At 41.3% G+C, this 23,178-nt stretch overlaps 1 protein-coding gene across 5 annotated transcripts in view; it reads left to right on the plus strand.

The window, feature by feature from the left end:
• ARID1B (AT-rich interaction domain 1B) overlaps positions 1–23,178 on the plus strand; it is an 843,008-nt gene that overhangs the window by 701,560 nt on the left and 118,270 nt on the right. The gene's annotated exons all lie outside the window — the stretch shown is intronic.

The raw sequence follows: 23,178 nt of genomic DNA on the forward strand, positions 1-23,178 counted from the left end.
TATAATTGAAATACCCTTTTCTACATATGTGCATCACATGTGGCATGTTGGTGTTTACATAGTTGCTTCCTAATAATGTCCACTTCACTGACGTGAAATTGTTGATAGATTGGAAAGCAAATTAAGAACCTTGTCTCTGTGCGGCCGTAAAGAAGAGGATCAATCTAGTGTTCTACCTTAATCTCCTAGGCGCGATTCCAAGAATGGCCAGATGAATCGGACCCTGCGTTTGCACTGTATCTGGGTATTTACTCCTAATTGAACATACAGATAATAGGAAGATGTAAGGCAGACCCATCCTAGGCCTCCAAGTGTTAAGCTGCCATATTTTTAAAGGCGTCACGCTATATATCAGTATGTTTGAATACTGACAGAGGAAGGTAATGCAGAGCAGCTCCGGTGCCTTTATGCCTGATGGAAATGGTCTTTTGGCAAGAGGTCCAAAATTGGATTAGAGACCCTCTTGAGCAAGTAAGTGTTTGACATCAGTCCTTGTCGCCCAGCTGTGCCCGACTTTCAGAATAACTAAGGACATTGTAAATGGTTGTCACTTGGATTTCTTAAATGTTAATTTATCTGATCTGAGTAACCTGAGAGTCTGACTTGAATCCAAAAGGACCGGTATGGGACACCCCTGCTCGGGTGTAAAAAATTACATTTATAGCATTGGTTGGCAGTGAGCAGTGGTCATTATGCCACACCGACATGGACCTCAAAGAACATGACACAAGGTGAACGTCAAAGACTTTGTCATGGGTCTTTGTGGTAGATGCTGCACTTGCAAGTGGGCAGATCAGAGATTTCACTGGCACACAAACTGCTGCATCATTCTCAAGTTTCCCAGGCATGAAAATCAGTTGCTGTCTCAATTACTGAAGCCAGGTCTGGGCATTTCAGTGCAACCATGACTGAGGTGCCGGATGGTTTAGGCCTAGATAAAAAGACTAAGGACACGCTGCTGAGAACATTAGTATTAATGACCTATTCCGTTTCTAAACTGAGTTGTGGCTGTAAAGTGGGTTTTGTTCCTTCTTCCATTGTTCTGCTCTTTGATGGAAGAATGTTGTTCTCTCTTCGTGCTGCTCTTTAGCAGGTTCTCGTGAGGAAAGAAGTGATGGGTGTATTGCTTGAACTAATCTTAGCCACTGGTAATTTCTCTGAGCCACAATCCAGCCCATCATATTGTTTGCCCTTCATGCCATTACAGGTAGGCGCTGGTCATATGCAATTAGCCTTAGCCTTGGTCTTGTTCTAGTAGGAACAGTCTAGCCCGAGCTGTAAGGCCAAACCACTGGGATCGCAAGCAATCCCAGGTCGTCTTTGCCCTTGGGCTTCCTCAGTTGAGAGCACCCACATCTGGGCCCACCTGTCGCACTTGGGGTGTTGCACTGAGGAAAACAAAAACGCGTTGGACAGATTTCTTGATTTAATCTCAGCCACTGGTAATTACTCAGAGCTGTAATCCAGTCCAATATTTTTTAACCCACTATTCTGTTTCAGAGAGGGATAGGACACAAACCAATTGCCTTGGTCCTACTGCAATAGGAACAGTTCATCCCGAACTGCCGGGCCAAATCTGAATGGGAACATAAGCAGCCTTAAACCGGTTTCGTCCTATTTGGGCCTTGTCAGTAAAGTGTAGCTTGAGTCTTGTGACACAGTGAACACATTTTTGTTTTCCTTCACAGGGTGTTGGCATGGGAGTGTGCCCACATCAAGAATGCAAAAACGATCACCATCTTCTAACTTTACCTCGCATCACCAAAATACTCGAGCTTTGCTGTATTACTGAATTGTAGTTGTACCACCGTTTAAATAGTTGTTGAAGCATACATACGTTGTGGAGTTCTATTTTGTATGGTATTCAAAGGAGGAAGAGGTTGTGTGCAAGTTACTGTAAATGTTTGTCATTGTGGCAGTCTGGAAAATGATTGAGTCTGTTTTAGACTGTGATACGTTTTGTTTGAGAAAATGAGTACAAATATGGGCAGCTTCAGCCTACAGTGGTCCCATTTTCAGTTGAGACAGTTTGTAATATTTTGTATACGAAAAGAAAAGTTCAGATGGGTCCAGATATGTATACATAAAAATGTAAGGTACTGACGTTGGAGCACATTCTTAAGCAGATCAGAATGTGGGGCCATAACCAAGATATCCACAGTTTCCTCATCGAAGGCAAAAGAAATGTGTCGGTGAAATCTGACAGTTAATTGTGGGTATAATTCCAAGGTGAAAGCAAGGTAGGTGTTTGTGTTAAAAGATTTTTAAAAGAACGAGTGAATGATACATTTGGAAAGGGAGAGAAACTATCTCACCAAGCAAATCCAAATAATACCTAATTAAATCACCACGTTTTAATTTCTTTGACCTTTTAATATTGCAATGAAACCCTCATTTCCCCCCCTTGAAAAAATAAAATCTGAAAGGAAATTGATTTCATACACATGCAGTGTCACATGGAAGAAAGTAGCGAGGACCTCCATAATCCCAGCATGCAACATAGTAACTGTGCAGGACTCTTTCAGTGTTCATCCAGAGGCTGTTGTTGTAGGCCAGGCGCCCATGACATCACAAAAAGCCCTTACCCTAGAGCTCAGGACCTCTGCACAACCACTCGGTTTCTGCATCCCTGCACTTAGCCCATGCCTACTTTCAAGGACAACAGGCAGGCAGGAATTCCGTAGATGCGGCACGAAATGATTACTTTTTCCTCATAAAACACAGGAAGACTAGGTCAGTTATAACATTTATTGAGATGCAGTCTATCACAGCAGATGGGGCTGCAAGCCCATGTGATATCTACTGCCCCTTCTCCTTGCTTCCACTTCTATTCTGTGAAGAAAGGTGAGGATGTGACCTAACGGCTAGGACGGTCGACCTCCAATCTGGGGAACCGGGTTTGAACCCCTGCTCAATGTCCTGTGATTCTGGGCAAATCACGTAATCTCCCCGTGCCTAACAATAAAGGAATGTGTCCTTATGTAACAGAACTGGTGCTTATGTAAAGTGCTCTGATACCTTCAGGTCAAGTTTGGACTATGTAAAAAAAAAATCTCTCTCCTCATGTCCTAAAGGAAATTAATCATCAGACTTTTATTGTGGAAAGGAGTCTTTGAAGCAATAATCACCTGGATTTTTAAAATAACATCTTTATTGGTATTTAAACGTAAGATAATGATTGCCAGCAATTCCTCTTTGCCCATACCTAGGATATAGTGAAAAAAGAATACTTAAGTCTTTAACAAAGGTACTCTGTTCTTTGTCAGTTACAGTCTTTGGGAAAAGATGCCATTTCTATGTTGCATCCATGCTCCCTATAGTTTCCTGTGTTTGTAGGGTCCCTGTCTTTTCCTGTGTTAATGCTCTGTATTTACACGCCACTTCCTCTATCTTAGCAAAAGTCAGTTTGCCTCAACTATTCATCAAATGTTGGTGCTGTCTCTGCAAGAAGTGCTTAGCAATTTTTTTGTTTGGCAATTAGCATTTATTTCCCTTACAGTTATAGTGCGAGTGTGTCTCGGGTCCACTGTTCGTCCCCAATATTGACCAAAAGTATGGCTCGCCCAAGTAGTGTGAAAGTATCTTCCTACCTCTGTCATGTTTAGGTTTATTTTCTAGAGCTCTTCGGATGTGGTGAAATAGTAAGTGTGGTGCAATTTTTGTTTCCCTCCAATCCTCTATTAACTTTCTCAAGTCCACTTCCCATTTGGTTCTAAACATCTGGAATTGTTAGTAGACATTTTCCCATAGTCCCAACGCTTATCCGTTTCAGTTTCAAAATGTATTGTATGATTAATTAAAATCGTTACAAATATCCCAAATATAAAATACCTTTACATTCGCTGTTAAAACCAGACAACATTGATAATGTCCCAGTAGTAAAAAATGTGTGCTTAACCGACACGTAAAATGTTACGAATACAATAAATAAAATTAAATCCAACTTCCATGGTCCTGCTGACTGAATAAATTCTTGATATGTTTTACTTTCAGTCCATTTATTACGCAGCTGGCTCCGCCTGGCCCATGCCCGGTCAGTCACACCTCTCTGTTCTCCTCCAGGTCGGATTGCTGTAAAAGTTTTCTTACCGTTGCCAGGTATTTTACTCCCTGGCAGGCCAGAATTATGGAGGAACCGTCCAGCCAGCATATTACTGCTTGCCTACACGTACGGATATTCAGTTCGTTAAAAACGTGTTTTAAGTTCTGTCTCCTCAGGGCCATAACTACTGGGCATTCACATAGAAGGTGGATTAGAGATTCCTTATGATAGCCACACAGTCTACACTGCGGTGTTTGTTTGAGATGTTTCCAGGATGGCTGTAGGTCTTTTGAATCGTTCAAGCCTACCCGGTAGTCTGTGTAGCTTTTTTTTAAATGCCGGCTACAGTGCGATATTAAGTATGCTTGTGACTTTAGTAAATTATAAGAGGTGATGACCGTCGTTTGGAAATTGTATTTTTGTCCTCCAGAAAAGATTTCTTTCTTGCTGCGTCATTGCCCTATTTTCCCATACTCCTTCTATTTCCAAGTCGGCCAAACAAGTTCTCAAATAGCTTCCCCATGTGCTTGAAGTTTCTTGGCCCACCTGGTGCTTAATTTCTTCCCAGCATAAGCGGTCTATTGTGTCTGGGTCTGCGGAGCGGAATTTCTGGCAAAGCTTTACAAAGCCACTCGTGCCCTGAAATTTCTGGTTTTGGAGACCTAATTCTAGCCGGACTTGCGACTTGGAGGCAGACTTTGGCAGATTGAAAACGGCCTTGTAAATCTTCGTCTGAAGATCATTTAATAGCTCAACCTCCTTGCCACACCAAGTGGCTAAACCGTATGATAGAGTTGGCAAGCTTTGCGCAGCCATCACTTTCAAAAGATGGTTATGATTCGGGCAATCCAATTTGGTTTTTAGTTGTCTATATGCAAAAATTAACGATTGCGCTTTGGCTTTTATGGCCAGTTTATGCTCCTTGTGTGTTATGCCCTGCCCTATTGTTATGCCAAGGTATTTATATGACCCTTGCTCTTCCACCGTCGTCCCCTTTACCGACCATTTAAACTTGATTTTGTACAAATCCACTAAGCGGACAACTTTTGTTTTTTCTTTATTTAGTTCCAAGTTTTCCTGGTCCAAATAAGATGCTAGATTGTTTATCGCTCTTTGTAGACCAAAGGGGCTTTGGCTTAACAGTACGATATCATCCGCGTGCTGTAAAACTGAAATCGGCTTGTTAGCCATATTCGGCGGATGGCAATCGACTGCTTCCAAGTTTTTGCTGATGTCTGAGAGAAACAAATTAAATAGGCTTCCTGCTAACACGTATCCTTGTTTCAAACCTTGCTGCGTGTCGATGCTCGAGGTTGTACTGCATCCATCGCTTAATTTCACTCTTGCCCAGGTGTCACTGTATAGGGCAATTATTGCACTTAGTAGTTGACTCGGCAATCCACATGCTTTTAACCTTTCCCAGAGGTGCTTTCTGCTATCTCGATAAAAAGCGGATTTTACATCAACAAAACATGCATACAGTTGTGTTCTCGTTTTTTACTGCGATTTCAGTTAAAAGTGCCAGGATAGCCAGGTTTGTTATTGTACCCATCCCTTGTCTAAAGCCTGTTTGGAATTTGGGAATTATGTTCTTATCGTCCATCCAATCTCGCAGCTGAACTAGGAGGCAGGAAGAGTAAAGCTTGGCCTCTACATCAATTAGGGATTTCATCCAATATCGCAGCTGAACTAGGAGGCAGGAAGAGTAAAACTTGGCCTCTACATCAATTAGGGATATCAGCCTGTAATTCCCTGGTTTGCAATGGACTCCCTGTTAAATATTGGATGGATTATATTCCGTTTCCAATAATCTGTGAGGTCGATTTGCGTATAGATATGATTGAAGAGAGGGATTATATTTTCCGGCCAGAAATCTGGGTCATTCTTGAAAAGCGCATTGGGTAGCCCATTCGGACCTGCCGCTCCTTCTGTCTTGAGCATCTGTATTATACCGTGTAGTTGTTTAGTGTTGATCTGGGTATTTTGTTCATTACCATCTTTCTCTTGTTCTGGGTCTTTGCGTTCCATGTTGTCCTCACTGGTTTTTGTTTTTATTTTCTCCACTTTCATTGATAGCCCTCGGGAACCTTCAATGGTACTACTGTACTTGTTCCGCACATGATCCACCCACAATTCCTCTCCAATTCCTGGTTCTTGTTGAAGTCTTACTCCTTTATTCAGGTTATTTATGAATCCCCAGAAGTCCCTGCTGTTTGGCAATTTACTTGCACACAATAGTTTTGTCCAGATGGTTTCCTTATAAGTTGTTTTAGCATTCCTTAACATCTTCCTGTAGTTGTTCCTTAATTCCTTCAATTTTTTTAAATTTGTTTTTCTTCCCAATCTTAACACCCGTATTTGTAATCGTACCTCTCTCGCAATCCTTCTCTTTTGTTCTCGTAGGTCGGTACTGAACCAGGGTTCCTTCCTCGTGTTTATTCTTCTTTGACTACCCGGCAGAGCTGGGAATTTTCGGGTGAGGACCTGGGCCAGGTCTTCCCAGTTTTTTTCACACGTTCCTCATCTGTTTGTGGCCCCAATTTACTCACATGCTCCCTTGCTGTCTCCTGAATGCTTTTCAGGTCCCCCCTCGCCATTTTAATTTTCGTAGGTTAAACTTTTCGGCATGTCGTATAAGGGAGTTGATTTGTTCAGCCTCTGTGATAAAAATATTAATTCTCGTAATTTGAGGGAGGTGGTCACTTTCTGTATGCTGGCCGATACAAAATGTTTCAGTGTAAGGGAGTAACTTATTACTGATAATTGTGAAATCTATTGTTGAGCGAACATTACCACTCAAGTGTGTTATTACCAGTGATGTGTCACCCTTTGTGTTAGCATTCAGAATTGTCGATCCCAAGTCTTCTAACTTGTTCGTTATTATTCGGCCTCCCCAGTTCACTAGCCTCTTTCATTTTATCTGATTTTTAATTGTAAGATTACAATTAAAGTCTCCTGATATGAACCTAGGGCATTGCTCGTGATATCTTTGCATTGTTTTGATCAAGGTCATATAAATAGAGTATTTTTCTTTCTGGGTATTTCTCTCTGGATGAATGTAAACATTAGTCATTAGGAGTTGCCACTTTGATTTATTTAGTGGGGACTTTCCACTGATTTTAATCACTTGTACCCAATTAGCCCCAACATCCAGTTTTTCGGTTAGCCAATCATACTTTTGGGCGGCATATATCGATAAACCTCCTCGCGGGTGCCCAAAAGTTGAAAATCTTTCTGCGAGAATATGGTGCTCTTTAAATCCTGGAATAGAAGATGGAGTCATATTCCAAGTTTCTTGGAGCAGGATTATATCTTGTTGTTGGAAGAAGGCTTGGGTTTCATGGTTCTGTTCCATATCTTTAAACCCGTGGACATTCCATGTGCAGATCGTAATACAATCCAGCCTTTTTTCCTCCGAATTCTGGGCCTGCGTCTTTTCTCTTATTGTTGGCTTTGAATCTTTAGGTATGCTTTTTACTTAACGCCCAAAGCTGATCATTGTGTAATGTATGGAAGAGATGAGCATCACTAGGGCCTTGTAATCTATAGGATTTCCTCAGTGGCATAATATAAAGCAATGGGGCCCCCTACAGAATGTGAAAAGGGGCATGCCAGGTCTCCCACATCGCACAAATATTAATTGGCCTTAAGCGGACTCTGTCCCCTCTGAAGGGTCTGGGATCCCCTCAAAGGTTGGGGGGGCCTTTGCTCCACAGGGGCTGCAGGGGCCTGTTACGCCCCTGGATTTTCTGGCTTGGAGCTCAGGACTAATTGTAAATTTTCTTCGCTGATTGGACCATTATCACCTGCTTCCAGTGATCATGAAATTTCTCCTTGCCAAAGACTGCTTTGAGGAGGTCTGTAACGGTTATGGTCCATGCTCAGTCAAACACTGTGACGCATGGTGGTGGGCATGTTCCAGGGGTTGAAAGTGGAAAAACTGTGTGTTCGAAGACGGTTATTGTATCGGTTGCTGTAATGTTAGATTTGAAGAATGGTAACATGTTTTGCAGTGTTGAGGCCGGGACAGTCTCAGAAGAGAATTTCTTTGTACCTTCTGTGATCTTTTATAGGAATGTTAAACAGTTATCCTAATTGTCAGGCAGCCATAAATGATTGTTGTCCCAGGTTCACAATCAGTTAACTCCTTGCATGTATATCTTCTGCGAGAGCTTGCTGCAGATAAAATGTGCATGTTCACTTGGGCATGCCCACAGTTGTCCCCAACGTCATGGTGCATGGATTGATAATGTTCAGAAATAATTCTGTGTACAGATGAGTAAAAATATTCACACAAATATTTCCTGGCAACTGCGACAAAGTCAGCAGTCCTTGCAGGTGAGTTTTCGCTGTTGCCTTGCTTGGTGAATCTGATAAATGTGCAGTGCCTTCCAGTGGCGGTTACTAGAGAATGGTGGGTGGAGGTGGGGGTAAAGGGGGGGAGGGGGGAGTAGGAAAAAAATAATGAAAAAAGAAAAGAAAACTTACATGATGGTCGCCGTTGCCAGCCGCCTCTCCTCCGACACAGAAACCAGGAAGCACTGAGGCTCCCCTGACCAATCACAGTGCTTCCTTACAGCAACATTGTGATTGGTCTGAGCGCCGCGGTACGGTGCTCAGAGAGGTGCAATACAGCCTGTGGAGAACATGAAAAGTACACATGACGGTTTTGGATGGCCCGAGACGGTCAGCCAAACTGTTATGAGCACTTAAGGTGCAGCCACCACTCTTCCTCCCTCGACACGACAGGAGCCCTGCCCTGCCCTAACCTAACCTAACTGCAGTGCAACTGCAACACTAAAAATAAAATGATAATGTTCAGTTATTATCATTTAATTTTTCCTTTGCCCTGCTTTAAAGCAGTGGGGGCGACGCTCCTCCGCCTTAGCAGAGGAGCTGCCGCTGGTCTTCAGATACATCCAATTTTCTCCGCTTATTTCTGCCTTCACCATATTTACGTGATATTTTTTTATGTCGTTTGAACACGCCTGCCCTTCTGACACGGGCCTATATTCCGAATTCCCCATTTTGGTTCCGACCAGCTGACTTCGCCGTGCCAAGCCACATTAAGCAACCGTGTAAAATGAATTTACATAGCATGCAGCAGAATCCGATGACCTCTAGCGGGGGAGAAAATCAATGTTGCCTAACTGGAGCAGGGTGATTACAGTCTGACACCCTGCCAGCTCGACCTGACACGGACCCCGTGAACCTCGCCCTCCCTCACTCCCCGAAAAAAAAATTGCACATTTTCCTGTTGGATTTTCATGCCCTCTGGTTTCTTCTACAAACCCGAGACGCGTTTTCCTCGAATTATTCTTCTCGTTGTGTGTTTCTTTTTTAATATGACAGAGTCCTAGCCTTTTGTTTCTTTTCCTCCCTCCTACCAAATGAGCATCAGTTTCTTTTGAAAGGGGAGAACTTTGTTTTCCTCTGTGGCAGTGTGATTTCCCTTTAAACCCCGAGCTTGCACCCCGGTTTTCTAAATTATCAGCAACTGGGCTGCAACATTTCAATAGCTTTGCTCTACTCATCTCTAAATTAGATGAGCAGAGCCACCATGTGCAGACTGTCATAAGTGCGGTGTTGACAATTAAGTCCTGGTGCCGAGCACTGGAAACCACTGGCTCAAATTAATTACTGCATTTACCATGACTCCTCTCAGTCCCCACACATATAGAACGCCCAGGTCTCTGACAAACACTCCTCACGAGTCACAGCCCACACCAAGCGCCATATTGAAACGAGTCAGGAAGTAGTATGCCACGTGTAAATAACATTGCTTCTGAAATTTTGCAAAGAGACCCCCTATAATAGTAATAGAATCGGGTCAGCCAGAATATAATTTATAGCTGTCTGTGACCTTGAAAAGTCCAGATAATTTCAATCCAAAGCAATAAATGCTCTTGGTTTCGCAGGTGACCCTTAATGTGGATGATGCTGATTGGTCAAAAAACCACCCTGGAGATCCTTGTTGCTTCAGAGACAAATATTGGAACGCGTCCTAAGAATTAATGGCTACAATCCATAAATACAGATTTTTAAAGATCCTTAATTATATAGTGCAACAGAAACGCTGGCATTATACACACAGAACTTACATCAGGGCTTCCGCTAGAGTGTGTATTTATAATTCATATACCCTGCTGCTGGTGCCAGCAGAGCACTTTTCCCATATTATTCTCCACAGCTCTTGAGTAATGCAGTAGCGCTGATTGACTAGAAGCCACTGGTGAAGAAATATCTTACTGGAGATAGTGCAATAAAGCATAAAGGCAAACAGTCTTCACAGCCTTCCGATCCCTGGTTAAGCCGAGTTTTTTTGCTGCTGTGAGTCAAAGTGCCGGAGTGGGAAACCTGTCTCTGTTTAATGACCCTTTGGATTTCAGACACCACATGAAAAAAAAGCTGAAATCTTTCACCCACTCTGCAGAAATGAAAGCAGTCTTTGCTTGTATTGATTCTCAAAAAGCTCACTTCTTCTCCAAATGCATCCTTCCAGTCCATTTGTGTGCGTAGTTTTCTCGCAATCTGCTTGTCCCCACTGCCCTTTCTTTTTGCCTTCTTTTTTTGGACTCCACTGACTTGCGTTCATGTGCTGCATAGATATTAGTTTTCATATTTCTTGCTTTTTCTGGCCTTCACTGGTTCGATGGCTTACTGACCTGGTGCTTTCTCTCTGGTCTTTAATTTTTTCTTCATTTCTCAGATGTCTTGCTCTTAAATTTATTTATTTGTGTACATCCATATTTATGACTTTCACATTTGTGACATGAGCACACCATACTATGTAGTGTTAACTGTGGAGCCAATCATCACTGAATGTTTAGCAATCATTAGAAAAAGAGGTGCTGGTTGCATAAACATCTAACTGCTACAGTGTGGCTGCCATTTTGTATCTCTACTTAGTGGCGAATGGCTTTTAAGACTGCGCTCAGTTGAAATACGAGTTGTCTATCGAAAATAAGGATTGGTGAGATGGATTCCTTGATTTAGTGAAAAGCATTTCTAATTTTCTGTCAAATTTGCAATAATTGTGCAATTGCGTCGCCCTGTTCTGTTATTTTTTTTTTTTGCCATAATCCTGGCTACAAAAGCAAGTGCTTCCGCCTTAGTATTTGGCCAGCCTTTCTGTACCACATTATGTAGCATTTTGTAACTCTTCGTGGCAATCTCTGAGAAAAGAACACACCTATGTTGTTTTAAACGTATATAGTTTATTGCGTGCAAGTTAAATAGTAAGTAATTTGGGTTGTAAAGAGAGTGATTTGAGGTGTGAAGTGAACTATTTTTAATAATTTATGATTACCTTGTAGCAACTTAATTATAAAGAAAAAGATCTGCTCAGAAAAGGGGCTTGTGTCCGAAAAGACCTATGGCTGCTTTCATGGCATCTTTCAGTAAATAATGGACTACATATTTGTATCTCAGAGCACTAATTGACCTTTTGGTGACAATATGTATTTACCTGAAGGTTAAAAAAAATACTATCACTGATCTCCTCTACTTTGCTAGTGCACGACAGTCGCTCCGCATCATGGGACTCCGCTGTAAACTCTGTTTTTTTTGGTCCATAATCTCAAAAGTCACTCCCTTTGCTAAATATCTGTGCAGTTTTATATTTATGCCAGCAAAAAGAGAACCTATGTCGTTTTTATGGAAATGTGGCTTTTATTGTCTGATCAGAATATTTTTATTTTGGTATTTGTGTACTGAACCTGTGTAAGAACCTGTGAGATTCCATCACGTTATTTAGAAGAATCAGCAAAATGGATGTCTAGCCCCACAGTGGATCTACTTAGGATCCAAGTTAAGTTCAGATTTTTTTTATTGAAACAATAAAGGTGTCCGCATACAATACAAAATATTAAATTCTTTCATTACATTGCAATTCCATCTTAAAAGAATTACTCAGATCAGACCGATTAATAGATTAGGAAAAAGTAAAACACTATAAGTGGAGTATGAGCAATAATAGAGTATAAATAGCTTTAGGAAGGTGTGGGAGTTTCAAGGTGGCTTCAGGACCTGCTGTTGGAATGGCTGTGGCAAAGCGTATAGTTTGGCACTTGCATCAATATACATTGTAACAGGTGACCATAAATTTAAGCTTTTCACTGTCAAGTGTATAAGATAAACAAACAAGTTATCTAATCTATGGTTATGACACACAGCATACCACCAAGCTTTATAAGAAACCTTTGTAAAGTCTTTCCAGTTTGTGGTAATTTGCTGAAAAGCAACCGCAATTAACAAATCAATGATTTTGATATTAAACATAGAATTTTCCCAAATATGTGACAAACTTCGTAGAAAACCATGAATAAAGGAAAAAGTAAACTTAGTACCATAAACTTGGTTAATTTGGGACCAAAGTTGTTGCCAAAAAGTAAATACACATGGACAGTAAAATAACATATGGAATAAGTCTGCATTTGGAGATGAGCATGTCCAACAGATGTCTGGTACAGTTGAAAAGGTTTTACTTAAAGTTGCCAGTGTAAATAAAACCCTGTTGTATACGAAGAACAGTGTTTGTGTTACGTTAGCTGCTCTGGAAGATGTACGTAATTTGATCCATATATTTGCCCATATATTTGCCCAGACCAATAAGAGGTCATGAGGTCCCGTTCCCACAGTTTTTCTACTTTAGACTTCGGTCTATCAAGGCTCTTATTTTGTAAATAATTATATATAGTAGAAGCTTTAGGCCGGGATTGAAGCAGAATGTGGAGACGTGAGGAAGTGTCTGTTGTGCTGTGGTGTCAGCTATGGTAGAGAGTCAGGTATATATATCCATCACTGCTTCCCTGAGTAGGTTATATTTATGAATGAATGATGGGAGAGTGAATGATTTACTCAGTGATACGATTGATAAAAAATCAGGACCTGAGAATAATTGGTGAACCCATGATAGTTCCCGTTGTCTCCAAGACTTCCAATAGAAGGGCTTGTTACGGATGAGCAGGTTTTTGTTATGCCAAATTGGTGAATTAAGTAAGGAGTCTAAAGTAATATAAGTGGAATTAATGGTTGACTCCAGGAGTTTGGAGGTAGTCTTAATTATAGGGGTGGAGAGGGACTGAGGATTTCGTGAAAAGGAAAGGTATTCACAGAAGGAAAAGGGAGATAAAAATAGACCTTCAAGTGAAGTCCAAAGAAGGCATTAATCTGTGGAGTCAAGACCCAAAAGGAACCCCTGGTGGGAGTGTGGAAAAGGGGATTACATTTTTACATGGGACTGAAACGCCCGGTCTTCGAGGCCAGGGGCTGCCCACGAAAACTTTATAAAATATGGAAGAGATGGGCAGACTATAGAGGACTATGGTTGGAACCACCAGTGCAACACAATGCTGATGCAGGACAATTGAACTTAGATCCTGGGTGAAGAGGAGTACACACTGAATGTTTCTTAACATGCTTTTTGTTTGTAGACCAAGTAGACGCTGTGCAGGGGGCTGGGGGGGGGATCCGGGTAGGGGGAGTGGGAGGGAGATGGGAGGGGGGACATAGGAATGTTACTCTATTTTAAACTGTTGCTTGACTTGCCTATATATGATTGTTACTCTCATGCTCACAGCTTCTCCGGTGCCCGGAGAGCTGTGCTTTCTTTGCAACCTCTCAACAACACAATAAAATTTTGTTCTGAAAAAAAAAAAAGACCCAAAAGGAAGCTTGACGCAGAAGGAAAGCTTTCTGATATGCCGGGAAATCTGGGAAGTTAACTCCACCTTCTGATTTGGGTCTAGGTAATTTTAATAAAGACATTCGGGACTTCTTATTACTCCACAGGAAGGAGGAAAGGATAGAGTTAATTTTCTTATGTAGGTTAGCAGGTATAGTAACTGGTATGTTAGAGATAGTATATAAGACTATGGGTGTCAACATCATCTTTATAGTATCTAAGCGTCCCCACCAGGATAGGTGAAGAGGATGCCATTTAAGTAGTTAATTCTGAATTTCTTTTAATACACTTATTCATATACAACGTAACTGTGTCCTATAATGAAAATGTGAAATGTAGTCGTAAATACTTAATATGTCTAGGACTCCACGTAAAATTAGATGCGCTAAAATCTGGTTTAAAAGTATACTTAGTTAAAGGCAAAATCTCACATTTGTCATTATTCAATTTATAGGCAGAAATTAGGGAATAAGACTTCATATCCGCTAAAAAAGCAGGAATTGGCTCTTCAGGTTTTGACTTAAAAAGCAAGATATCATCAGCATAAGCTGCAAGTTTTATGTGAGAACTAGATGTTTGGAAACCATATAAATTTGGATTTTGGTGTAATTTGCACAGGAAGCATTCTAGAGCCAAATTAAAAAGAAAAGGAGAAAGGGGGCACCCCTGTCGTACCCTTCTGCCTAAATCAAAAAAAGGAGAAATTAAGCCATAGGGCATACTGCAGCTCAAGGGTTGGAGTATAGAAGGGATAGCAGAGATGTAAATTTAGGACCAATGCCAAACCATTTGAGGGTGTAAAATAAATAATTCCATTCAACTCTATCAAACACCTTTTCCGCGTCTATGGCTGGTAAGGGATGTTTTAGGTGGGATGATTTAGATAAAACATTAAATAAAAGTCATTTGTTATCTGTTCTAACCCGTCCCTTAACAAAAAACAGATTGATCTTTACCCATGTACGGTAGATAGGAGTCTAAGCGAATGGCTAATGCTTTACAAAAAATTTTGTAATTGATGTTGACTAGGGAAATAGGTCTATAATTTTTACAATATTGGTAATCTTTTCCCTCCTTAGGTATGAGACATATGTTTGCTTCTGAAAATGAGCCAGAGGACCTATTTAGTAAACAAAAAGAATTTACTAGGGTATATAATTTGGGCATTAGGAGCTTAGAAAAGTAAAGATAAAATTCAGCTGTGAAACCGTCTGGACCAGGTGTTTTATCTTTTTTAAGATGAAGGAGAGCTTTCAGAAGTTCTTGTTGTGTTAGGTCTGCTTCCAAAGAGGATAGGTCAACGGGATTACTTTGGGTTTCTTGGATATTATAGAAAAAGTATGATAGTGATTGGTCTGTAGGATGTGTTTCAGATGTATATAAGGATTTATGAAAAAGAGAAAACTCATCCCGTATCTCAGCATCTTTAAATTTAAGATTCAGAACAACTAGAGAACATCCAACCCATACAAACACCCTAGGTTTGTGATGCACCTCCCTCTAAGTAAGAAAAAATATATAAATAGCAAATCCTTACAAAATATCCCTCTGAGTTCTTAACTGAACACAGAGCCTTATGCTCACACTGTGTGCAACTCCACTGCTCCTGCCGTTCCTCTGGGGCGGTTTAGCTAACCAACAAACATTTTACCAACTGTAGGTTGCACCACTCAATATCAAATTCACAATATGAATGTCCATCCAGTGCTGACAGTAATCAAAATTACTGTCAGCACTGGATGGACATTCATAAATTCATTTTTTTGGACTTTGCTATTGAGTGGTGCAACCTATAGTTGGTAAAATCTTTAAATTTAAGAACAGAATGTGCGTCATATATAGATTCAATATTTAATTTATGACAAATTTCTAAATAATTAGCCAATATTTTCCCTGCTTTATTTTTGCCTCCATAAAATTTTACACTAGACTTAAAAAGATACAATGAGGCATTGTCCGTGCATTTTTTGTTGAATTGCAATTTGGCATTTATAAGAGCTGTTAAGCATTCTTTCGAATGTGATGTATAGTACGAATGCTCCAATCTCTTAATGTCAAGAAGATCATTTGTAATTTTGCGTGCTATTTTTCTTTTTTTAGCCACATATCCAATAATGAAATCCCTTCCTGAAGATTTAAAAGCATCCCAAACAGTTGAGAATGACAGAGTCATTGTGATTTATAGCAAAGTACTCATTGAAAAAAGTGACAAAAGAGGCTGCAAAAACTGGATCTAGAAGGAGAGAGTTATTAAAACACCACCTTTCAGGTGTAGGTGACAGGGGCATGGTCTGACAGGAGAATAGGGCCAATTTCTGCATGTGTGAGAGTTTGTGAGATATTATGTGATACAAAAATATAGTCTATTCGTGACTGAGTTTGATGGGCTGGCGAATAAAAAGTCTATTCTCTAGTAATCGGATTACACAAACGCCATACGTCTAGAAGTTTATGCTGAGTTATTGTGTGAACAAAAGATTTATGAGGCTTATTAGGGAGAAAAGAAACTTTGGAACATCTGTCCACAAATGGGTCATAAATCTGATTACAATCGCCAGCCAATATAAAATTATCTTCAACGCAATGAGTACTTAGCTTAGCTATCGTATGCCAAAAAATATTGTCACCACCAGTGGGTGCATAAACATTAAGAGAAACAAGAACACCTTTAAGGGATAATTTGATATTTAACCATCTACCATCTACCATCAACATCCGAGTCTTGTGAAATGAGTAACTGGGAGTGATTTTTGACAAAGTGTCATGACTCCATTGCGTTTGCCATCCCCTTTAGAAAAGAAAACTTCTCCTACCCAACCTCTTCTTAATTTTAAAGATTCAACCTCAGTGAGATGTGTTTGTTGTAGAAAAAAAAACTATATCCAAATTTAATTTAGCTAGATGAGTTAAAATTTGTTGCCGTTTAATAGGAGAATTCAATCCCCTAACGTTCCATAAAATTAATTTTAAAGACATAAAGTTTCAGAAAAAAAGAAAGGTACAAGAAATACAAGAAATATGACCGATAAATCCGACCCAGTGAAACCATCATTGTAAGTATATAAAGAAAAAGGAGGAAGAAAAATATTTAGCGTAGACATAAGAGAAAGAAAGAAGCATAAACCTGATGGGTTTTGCCGAGAGTAAAGGATAGCAATGATAAAACACAGAAAAAGGAGTGTAATAGTTATGTAAAGACAGAAGTACAAGAAAATAGATAATTGCAAGCCTAAAAATAATTTTGAAAGAAAGAACAATACTAATGGAGAAACCTAAAGAGGAAGAGGCAAAGTAAAGCCGAACAAAACAAGAAACAGAAGACAAAACAAATAACATACCTACATAAAGGGAACACGGATGTGGGGGTGGGTAGAACCACATGGAGCAGAATCGTCCATAGAGGTCTGGACTGAACCGGTGGAGAATGACACCATAACGAAAACACAGCTGTAAAATCAAAGAGTAACATTTTAGCACTGTTCCAAATAATGAACGATGAACAAAGAGTATAAGAACAACTAACTTGAATTGAAAACAGTAGAACCAAAACTGAATTATAACACTGTTAAAAGTAAGTTAGAAACAGATCTGCAATATATTAGCACTTTCTTGTACTTAAAGAAACCATAAAAAGACGAATATAAAGATCAAGGAAGTCATGTGATATGTGATGAGGAAGGTCTTGAAGAGTCCATAAGATCTGTATTGTGTGAGTTAATGAAGCTTTGAAGACGTAATTTATAAGAAGTTGTTCTATTATTATAAGTAACTTTAAATAGACAAGGGTGATAAAGACCGTATCTAGCTCCCATGGAGCGCAAATCGGGTCTCTTGTCGAGGAAAGCTTTACACCTGGCTGCTTTAGCCTTGGAGTAATCCTGTGCAAAAAACAGTGACGATCCAGACCAGGAGATCCGTTGGATAGCTTTAACGGCTGACAGTACTTTCATTAAATCTGTGTATTCAAGGAAGTAAAGGATGACCCCTCTTGGCCGTTGTGAAGAAGCGCCATTAGTGGAAGCTCGACCTAATCTGTGGGCACCCTGGATGTTTAACACAGTATCATCTGACGGGTGCAGGATCTTAGCGAGAAACGATTTGAAGAAACCAATGGGATCCATACCTTCGCCCTTTCCACCAGGCAGTATATACGTATGTTGTCCCTTCTGTTGCGATTTTCAAGATCTTCAATCTGCTTTTGAAGTGATGATACTGGTGATTGCATGAACGTGACAGTCTTGTTGGTGTCGGTGAAAGAGGACATAGTATGTTCCACTTTTAAGTCTTGTCGAGTTGAGACCACTTATCGAATAGGACCTGTAATTTGGAATTTGTTTCCTCAACAAAAGGTCTGAGGGCCCTTATCTCTTGTAACAATAACTCTATTGAAACAGGAGACGATGGTTTGGGTGGCGAAAATGGGTCTTTTTTCAAACGCTTTACATTAGACTTCTCTGAGACTGCTGACGTGGGATCCATTGTTGCGCTGTGATCTTCTGAGACCAGTATGCCCGAATCTTCCAGTTTGGAGAGTTCCGAAAAGAGCTTTGAATTTTTAATGAAAGAGCATTTTGGTTTAGTTGCAGTGGGAAGAGAGTCCTTCGTCCTACCCATCAAGTTATGCGGTGAGTACAGTGAGAAATTCAAACAAGCAAATCATAAAGAACAAATATTCTGTCATTGAGGGCCAACAGCACTGGGTAAGTAATGCAGCCAAAGGAATTGTGGTATTATATCATGCTCTATGCACTGATGAAGTACATTTGAAAGTCAGGCTCATAATATTGACCTCAGAGACATAAGCAAATTTAGTGCATGTCATTCATTTTCCTTGAAAACTATATAGAACACAGGAAGGATTTCTTAGCAAAATATTATGCATGAAAAAATATCCTGAAGGTTCTTAAATTCCATGTCAAGGACTTTTTGTTCATCAAGTTGTGTGAAGCTTGAAACACTCCTCAAAATGGCGGTCATATCCAGCTGTCATACAATGCATAGATTAATAAGGCAACCCTGACCGTTTCACCACCTCAAAACTCAAATATAAACATTGGAGTTTCAGTTGTAAGCACAGCAAATTGAAGCGCTCAACAATTTATGACATTTCCGCCGCTTCTGAGGCACAGAAGATCAAACGCAGCAAAAACGGGAGGATAATCAATACAAAATGGCGGGCGCGGTAAAACGACCCCGCACTCAGGCGTTTATCTTCGAAAATAGCCGCTTTATTGCTGTAGAACGGCGAGCAGAGTTGTTTGGAGATAACTGTCGGTTTAGACAAGTATTCCTCCGGTCAGCATCGCGCAGGATAACCCGTAAACAAGGATTCACCGCATCGGTTGAAGGACCCTCACTCGGTCGCCGCCATACTCTTTGGGCGCTAAGCCACGCAACATGTGACCTTATATTTAATGTGAAGGTGCAGTGAGATCAATAGCTTCCAATTTGCAGGCAGGCCAGAGGTTTCTGCTCTTTCACATAGCCTTTGAGGTAAGGTTGGACAGCAGACTCCTCCTCGTGTCAAGCAGTACTCAACTTAAAGAAATACCCAAGCACTGAACAGTAGAGCCCGGCATCTCACAGTGACTCTGTAGGATGTATTACTCCTCAGCAGCATTGTGTCCTTTGTGGAGTAAAGTAATTCACAGATTAATACAGGGGCGCAACTAGACCCAAACTTTCAGGGTGGGGTAACTACGTTTTTTAACAGTGGGAGCGAAGCCATCTTATAGAGCAAGTCACATTAACTCCTTGGGCCCCTGTCGCAGTTAAATGGTGCATTTTAAAACCGATTGGGCCTGTGTGGAATGCCATGCTTGAGTTTTAAGACACTTCAATGCAAATGCAATATTTTAAAATTGGTTGTTTGTCACTATATTGTGTGATAAAACGTTTAATACAGTCCTGCACGATCTCAAGTGCAGGATATAGACTACCTTTATATTGTGATAGTCAATACCCTGCACTCATTGTTACACTACATTAAATACTCTGTGTTGTAGTAGAGCACCTCTAAATTATGGCGAAGTTGATCAGAGCATTTAAAATATTTTACAGTTTAATTTCTGATAACTCCACTTGCACCTCCAGATGTGTTAGAAAATCGGAGCCTGCACATTTCTTAAGTTATTTTCGGCCCACAATCTATTTACCAGCAACAGTTCCTTTAAACTATTTGCTGGAAAATATGTTAATACACAAGATGACTCGCTTTCTGTCTTGCAGAGAATGCCGAAAACCCAGGTTATATAATTTATAGAAAGCTGAATCTGTAATCTCTGGTACCTCCAGCCAAGTTACAGTTTCCCTCGGATATTTTTGGTTTCGATATGCTTGAAATGCAACCCATGTTTGTACAGATGTTGCCCGTAAAACAGCTGATCCAAGCCCCACAGCAAAGAAAAGATACCGAACATGCTTCATGCGCAATGAAGACTGGTAGCAGCAGAAAATAAAGTCGCAATACTGTCTGCAACCAGTAATGAAGAGTAACTCCTCAATATGATTCTGTGAAATGTTGTTTTGCATAGATTTGACTGTTGTCATTTGTATTTCTGGATGTTTGTGGAATAAGAATGGGGGAGGGGCTTCTCAGTAGCGATTTCACAAATTGATTGCAGTAAGAATGGTAGTTGTATACAACTTTCCTCTTAGAGGAGTGGAACTCGTGAGCACTGAATAAATTTTTTTTAAAGCGTTTAGACATACTGTGTGGCAGTGCACTGGGGGAGTGCGCACAATAGTTAGGCCCAGCAATCCTAATCCCAACCTCACTTGCCTTTTGGAGGCGGAGGACTGTCCATTCTCATCTGGAGGTAGGTGCTCCAGACAGTAAATACCTTCACTTCGTGTGTTCTCTTTAAGCACTGCCCTCCTGCCAACATTGTCTTCTTTCTCTAACACTTATAAATCATTGTTTGATACCTGATATCTCCAAACAGATGGTCTTTGTCCTGTCAACAGCATGGTGTGGCGGGTGCTCCCTTCCTACAATTCACCTTCAGCTCTGGTCACGCAGCAAACAATGCAAGTCTAGGGAGAGATCTCGCTGTTTACACTGTGAGGCAAATGTACAGACTTCCAACTCCTGGGGGGTGCGGGGGTCTCTCCTGCCTGTCTTAGTATGTCTTTAACAGTATACCATTTCCTTACTCGGTTATCCCAGGTATTCTCCCTGTCGGCACACTCCTCTAACAATTTCCTTTTCCTGTTTCATTTTATCATCTCCTGACTCCCAGTATTTCTTGTTTTCAAACCCTCCCTATTTGTTGGTTAAATGCCTAAGGGTGGTTACACATGAAGCCCTGTTTCTTTTGTCATGGAGAAGGTCACCCCAACCTCTATGATCCTTATTCCTCCTCCCCTGTGTGGTAGCTCCTACTTTGCTCTTCTGGTCTCCTTTCTTTTTCTTCAGCTCTATCACAACGTCCTTAGTGTATTGAGGTGGCCTTATGGTTGTGTTAATAGCGATAGAAATACGCCACATAACACAGCTTATTCTATGATATTTTCTTTACTTCAAAGCAGTCCTGGTTTGCTGTCACACTGAGTCCTCTTCTCCATCAGCCCTTTAACTGCCCTAATCCTGCTCACTTCAACCCTCCCATTCCATTATTCCCTCACACTTCTCCTGCAGCTTTACTTCCCCTCAACTTCGTATTCCATTCAACCTTTCTCCGATCTTCCATTAAACCACCAGACCACCTAAAACTACTGTCCTGCCATGCTTCCTCAGAGAACCAGGACACAGCAACCCAGTAGTTCTAATTTATTAGTAATTTACTTATTCAAATGCTCCAGCAAGACCAGATCTTTCAAGTGAACTGCAGGTACTTTTTGCTTCCAACACAACCCAAACATTCAGAAACTTGGCTGGCACAACCAACTGGAGGCATAGGTTGGGCATAGGTTGGTAAAAGTTACCGTGTCTGCTGCCAGTGTTCAGCTCAGCTAAATGGCTGTCTGGCCGAGGACTCAGGCCCTAAGATTTCCGCTGCCAGTAATCTGTTAATAGTTTTATGGCCCTGCCAGTGGTCAGCTGAGAGGTGCTTGGCCTGTGGCTGGGCACCTAGGCCTCTGCTACCAGCTGGCAGTGCAGATTTGCCTGACTCGATGGCTGGGGGCATAGGACCTGTGGTGTACCCTGCCACAAGTAAGCTCAAAGATTCATGGTGTCTGGCTAGGAGCTCAATGCCAATCATGCCCACTGTCAGCCCTCAGTTTAGAGATGCACTGCTCTCTGCCTGGGTGCGGAAGGGCCGTGCTGCCCTTTTTGCAAGTGGCAAGCTCAGTGATACATAGCTTTATGATTGGGTGGCTTGTGGTGCCTCTCTGACAGTGCTGTTTCAAATGCTACTACCTAGAATGGGTTTAAAGTGGCCAAGGGTGCAAATTCTAATGTGATGTGTCCGGGCTCTCACCTGTGTTTTTTTATTTCTTTTTATTTTAACGCAGTGCACACCAAACATGGACAGTCTGTGTTCTTGGACTTTGGTTTTTCTGTGGTAGTGCCACATGAAGTGTCCTTTATGCGTATGTAGATGAGCATACCACCATTGCAAACGCTGCTGGCTGTGGTGGAAGCTTGTTTCAGGCATGTTGACTCTTTATGTATTAACATAGGCATGATAGGCGTATTTGAAGAGTGCTTGGTCACCACAAATATGTCTCTTGGTGTTATTCAGTGGACCTCATTTCATTGGCCTTTGAAGAATGAAAGGCTGAATGGATCTGCCAGGATTTGAACTTGTGACCACTCTATCAAACACTGATCATAGGGGCGGGTCATGATGATGTTTTTTGTGCTGTTCTGGAGCACTAGTGACCTAGGACGTCTTTTTGGATCCTTTTGCTTACACAACTTGAAATATCACTTCGTTAGTGTATGTTTTGTGTAACTCAAAGCTATGGAACACAGGGCAGTACTCACATCTTTGATTTTCCAAGCCTGGTATTTGTAAAGCGCAAACTAATCACTGGTAATGGTCTCAAGGCACTTATGGCCATCGGGGAGACTAAGTGAGCTATTGCCCAGAGTCACATAATGCTGCGCTGATCTTCCTCCGGGGCTGGGGCTCGAACAGTGAGCTCCTATGCTCCAGAGTCAGCCGCCCTGGCTTCTGCGCCACACCTCTCCCAGAATATGTACAAACTGAGTGATTTTGTGAGTTAATATGTGCGCTGAAGACACCAAAAAGGGGCCATTTGTGCACCGCCGCAGGGCAGATCACAGCATCATGGTACACCCCCTGGACTGGATGCAGTTGTCTGGAAAACCGCCCCATTCCCAAACTCCTCTCTGCCCTCTTCCTCCTTGAAAATGGTTGGAGATTTACTCCAGTTCTGGCAGGGCTGGACTGGGAACCAAAACCGGCCCTGGCAAAGTCCTCGCCCCCCTCCCCCTCTGGGGGTTGGGGGTTCCGCCAAGCTCTTTGCCTGGACCGGTTTT

Source organism: Lissotriton vulgaris, chromosome 6, assembly GCF_964263255.1.
Source record: "Lissotriton vulgaris chromosome 6, aLisVul1.2, whole genome shotgun sequence".
Taxonomy (NCBI): Eukaryota; Metazoa; Chordata; class Amphibia; order Caudata; family Salamandridae; genus Lissotriton; species Lissotriton vulgaris.